This window comes from Physella acuta, unplaced genomic scaffold (genome assembly GCF_028476545.2).
Source record: "Physella acuta isolate Inbredline_101_S28 unplaced genomic scaffold, ASM2847654v3 ptg000063l, whole genome shotgun sequence".
Lineage (NCBI taxonomy): Eukaryota > Metazoa > Mollusca > Gastropoda > Physidae > Physella > Physella acuta.
Genome location: NW_026731583.1, coordinates 863,488 through 868,927, shown reverse-complemented (window position 1 = coordinate 868,927; position 5,440 = coordinate 863,488).

The following is a 5,440-nucleotide window of genomic DNA, read 5'->3' as shown; positions in this document are numbered from 1 at the left end:
GTACATTGTATAACATCTAATGTGTTAGCCTATTTTCTTTTATTATTGAACAACAGTGTTGTATATATAAAACTAGGCCCTACTTATTTGGAATCTGTTTGTCGAGATTTAATTAAATATAATGCTTTGATTTTGTATTTTGTCAATAAATCATTTTTAAAAATAAAAATATTTTATCTATCTACCTGAACTGATTTTTTATTTTCTATACTTTTCATTGAGATATAAAACAATGCAAATATTAAATATATAAGAAAAAACAAAGTAGGCATTGACGCAAAGTGAATTTGTCAATCAGTTTATATTTTTGTCAACCCGGTTGGGGCTCTGTGTGCCTACTTAATATAATCTACTCAGTGGAATGTTTCTGCTGTATGTTATTGTATGTCTTGTTTAAATGGACAGCGAGCACCATTGTAATCGAAGACAAGCAACAAGATGTGAATAATTCCAAATTTCACATATACACCAGTGTAAGACCAGGTTCTATTTTTTTTTTCCTGTTAGTATTCTTTTTTTATCTATTGTTTTTTCCATACACTTTTAATACTGGCCTCCATCTTATTTCGTTACGTTGCTTTCTCATCCTTCCTATGGTCTTTACATATTTCTTCAACGTTGCTTGCTGCTTTGGTTGGAGGAAGAAATTAAATCTGCAGATTTCAGCCTTGAATTTATTTCTCCATAATCTTTAGCTAGAGATAATTATAGGAATGGGAATTCTAATAAAATGTTAATTATATATATATGTGAGCGGGTGAATGGATTATTTATTTTGTATTATTTTATTTGTTGCGAATCTGGGAGTGCATGGTGGTCCAATGGGGAACGACACGGAGTCCCCTTCCGTCCGAAGCGGTCAGTATAAACTGACCACTCGGATAATTTCTTCCTTTTTTTGACCGCCAGAATGTAGGTCAGGTCAGCTTCAGTGGTCGCGCTTTGTGCGTTGGAGGTATTTGTTTTTTTATACTTTATCTTTATGTGATTTGTATGAATGCGACTGTCGATGGTTCTCGTTTTCTTTCATTTTCGTCTAAAACGAGATAGTGAGCATCGGCATGTCTTGTATGCACGTGGTGTGTTATTTTGAATTAAAATGTATTTTTGGTGTTTTCTAAACCCGTGGCGTGTGTTTCGGACCACGTGGTTTAGGCCAGTGTGTTTAGGAGTGTTTCCTAAACTTGTGTGAATGCGTGTGTGCAATTACTTGATTTTTTATGATGTGTTGTTATTGACTAGGATTGGCTTAGTCAATAGTCGGTTGTTTTAGACAGTAATTAGATTAGCATATTTTAGTTGCCTCGAGTTTTAGGTTGTTTAAAATTAATGTGTGTGCTGTTTCGTGCAACGTCGTATTGAGTATCGCTTGCTTTGTGTCTGCCTTCATTGGGGCCTTAGCGGAGTGTGTTAACTTTAATGTTATCAATATAGATGTTGTTTATGTAAACCAATGGCTTCGGGCTTCCTTGTGTAGGAAAGATTGGTTCTACGATGAATTTGTTTACACGTTATTTTTAAGTTGCTAGTTCTTCTTTAGACAGTGGTTAGTTGTTTTTGAGAATTGCTTTTAGAATTGTATAGTAAGGATTAGTTTTACTCGAGGCTTTAGCTAGATAGAAGTAGTAGGTAGCATTTTGAACTTGTGTATATATTTATGTATATATCTGCCATTACCATGCACTTTTCTTATGTTTTCCTTTTCTTTTTCTCTCCCCCCCCCCCCTTCCAGTGAGGTTGCTTGTGCAACTTGGCTGGGTGTTTTGTTGTATATAAAGTGTTTTGTTATATATGAATTGTTTTGTTTGGTGTAAAAAGTTTGTTGTGTACGTATTGTTTTGTACGTAACGTATTGTAAGTAGTGGTTTTACGTAGTGTTTTGTTTGGTGTGTGACTTTTGGATGTCGAGAATGGATGAAGGGAGGTTTCTGTGTGTCAGGGCCTGGACCATCCTAGACATCATAAGTCGGTGCAACACCAGCAAATGGTCGAACGTAATGTTTTGTTTCGTTGAGTTCTGTTTGTTTTGTAGATTTATGTCTTGAGTGTTTTGTCTAGATCTAGATTCTGTTTTTTTTATAATAACTTTTGGTTCCATATTTATTATTTTGTTAAATAAATTTTATATTATTGTTAAAAGTTTTTGTTTTTTTATTTAGACTAAGGTTAGGTTATTAACCAGTCTGGGTTACCGGACTTGCACTGACCGGACAGTAGTTAAGTAGATAAGCCTAGGGAAGGGTAGGGTAGATTTTAAGGTATCCCCCCCTGGCAGGGCTTACAACTTGGTAGCACGAGTGGGGTCAGTGCTTTAGTCTAGTTAAATTTTTGTTTCTTACTAGGGCTAGTGTAGCTTAGTTAAATTTTTTGTTTTTGATAGGCCCTTTATGGAACCATATGTGTGTAGTTTGTGTGTAGTGTAGGGATTGTTTGTTGTTTAAACACCCAGTCAGGTTGGCGGAGAGACGTGCCTTGGTGAGCCTCCAGTGTGCTAGACGGGACAAGGCGCGGTGTGTTGCGCGTGATCTGGTGTGTGAGGCAGGCCTACAGCGAAGACCCCTTGACCCACAAAGAGGGCTACTGGACACCCGCCCCACAGGTGTGTCCAGTCGGACACACGATCATTGGGGGCGGGTAACAGTCGGAGAGCCAGTGGGGCAAGGCGGTTGCGTCACCACCTGGCCCAACCAAGCGGACGCTCCCCACCAACGAGAGGCCAATGACGTCAATTCCTTGACCCACAAAGAGGGCTACTGGACACCCGCCCCACAGGTGTGTCGAAGCGGAGGCACGATCGTTGGGGGCGGGTAACAGTCGGAGAGCCAGTGGTGAAAGGCGGTTGCGTCATCTCCGGACCAACCTAGCGGACGCTCCACCGGTGTGCCTACGGTGACGCAAGACCAGAACACGGTGCGTTGTGTAGTGGACCCAGGTGGACGGGATGGACAGGCAATGTGTGCCATTAGTAGCGGGCGGGTCTAGCCTGACCCTCCCCCCTTGCCCTTCCGGATGAATGACCGACAGGACTAGTAGCGCGAATCAGCCTTCAGTGAAGGGAGCACTATCTTGGTGCCTTGAGTTTTTTTAGGGAGCACAGAGACGCAAGATTAATGTTAATGGAAATTGTTTTTTGGCATTCAAGCTGATAGGCTTGGTGTAAGAGATGGGTGCATGTTTTATTTTAAGATTGTTATATGCATTTTTTTGTCTTACAGGGACTGTAAGATTTTTAAAAGGGGTGAATGTGAGCGGGTGAATGGATTATTTATTTTGTATTATTTTATTTGTTGCGAATCTGGGAGTGCATGGTGGTCCAATGGGGAACGACACGGAGTCCCCTTCCGTCCGAAGCGGTCAGTATAAACTGACCACTCGGATAATTTCTTCCTTTTTTTGACCGCCAGAATGTAGGTCAGGTCAGCTTCAGTGGTCGCGCTTTGTGCGTTGGAGGTATTTGTTTTTTTATACTTTATCTTTATGTGATTTGTATGAATGCGACTGTCGATGGTTCTCGTTTTCTTTCATTTTCGTCTAAAACGAGATAGTGAGCATCGGCATGTCTTGTATGCACGTGGTGTGTTATTTTGAATTAAAATGTATTTTTGGTGTTTTCTAAACCCGTGGCGTGTGTTTCGGACCACGTGGTTTAGGCCAGTGTGTTTAGGAGTGTTTCCTAAACTTGTGTGAATGCGTGTGTGCAATTACTTGATTTTTTATGATGTGTTGTTATTGACTAGGATTGGCTTAGTCAATAGTCGGTTGTTTTAGACAGTAATTAGATTAGCATATTTTAGTTGCCTCGAGTTTTAGGTTGTTTAAAATTAATGTGTGTGCTGTTTCGTGCAACGTCGTATTGAGTATCGCTTGCTTTGTGTCTGCCTTCATTGGGGCCTTAGCGGAGTGTGTTAACTTTAATGTTATCAATATAGATGTTGTTTATGTAAACCAATGGCTTCGGGCTTCCTTGTGTAGGAAAGATTGGTTCTACGATGAATTTGTTTACACGTTATTTTTAAGTTGCTAGTTCTTCTTTAGACAGTGGTTAGTTGTTTTTGAGAATTGCTTTTAGAATTGTATAGTAAGGATTAGTTTTACTCGAGGCTTTAGCTAGATAGAAGTAGTAGGTAGCATTTTGAACTTGTGTATATATTTATGTATATATCTGCCATTACCATGCACTTTTCTTATGTTTTCCTTTTCTTTTTCTCTCCCCCCCCCCCCCCCTTCCAGTGAGGTTGCTTGTGCAACTTGGCTGGGTGTTTTGTTGTATATAAAGTGTTTTGTTATATATGAATTGTTTTGTTTGGTGTAAAAAGTTTGTTGTGTACGTATTGTTTTGTACGTAACGTATTGTAAGTAGTGGTTTTACGTAGTGTTTTGTTTGGTGTGTGACTTTTGGATGTCGAGAATGGATGAAGGGAGGTTTCTGTGTGTCAGGGCCTGGACCATCCTAGACATCATAAGTCGGTGCAACACCAGCAAATGGTCGAACGTAATGTTTTGTTTCGTTGAGTTCTGTTTGTTTTGTAGATTTATGTCTTGAGTGTTTTGTCTAGATCTAGATTCTGTTTTTTTTATAATAACTTTTGGTTCCATATTTATTATTTTGTTAAATAAATGTTATATTATTGTTAAAAGTTTTTGTTTTTTTATTTAGACTAAGGTTAGGTTATTAACCAGTCTGGGTTACCGGACTTGCACTGACCGGACAGTAGTTAAGTAGATAAGCCTAGGGAAGGGTAGGGTAGATTTTAAGGTATCCCCCCCTGGCAGGGCTTACATATATATAATTCTCTTCTTGGAGACGTTAGAAAACACCAGCTGTAAGCGCGCTTAACAGGCCCCTCTCTTCCTCTCTAGGCATATCCCTACCACTCCCACCCCTACATGGTCTGGTGAGCTGTGGTTCACGCTAAATGTTTACAATCGTAGAGCCGGGTTTAGTGACGGCTATTAGGGCAGATAATTTATTTCGAAACTATTTTAAACTTAGGCGAGGTAACTAAGAGGAGGCTGCTTTCACGGGGGGGGGGGGTGTAGGGTAGGGGTTGGGGGAAAGAAGGGTGGAGGTATCGTCCTTAACGACCTACTGATAGTGTTTTAAAGAAAATATTTTCAGTGTCAGCATTGGTACTGTCGAATTCACAAATTATGAATTACTGAAAAGTAGAAAATAAAACAACTAAATAGCGGCGTATGATATGCCGCGGGTCGGCTTGTATTTTAATAGTTTTCAACTCATGGCCTTATTTTATATTTCAGCCAATGTCGAAAACGAAACTGAAATCGGATTTTCCCCTTAATATTTTTCGTCCTTGCTGATGTTTCCCGATTTGCAGATAACATAAATATAGCCAGAGCTGTCTAGACTGTAGGCGTAGGGTCTAAAGTCCATATTATGCTACAGGCTATTCATTTGTAATATTTATACAACACTTAA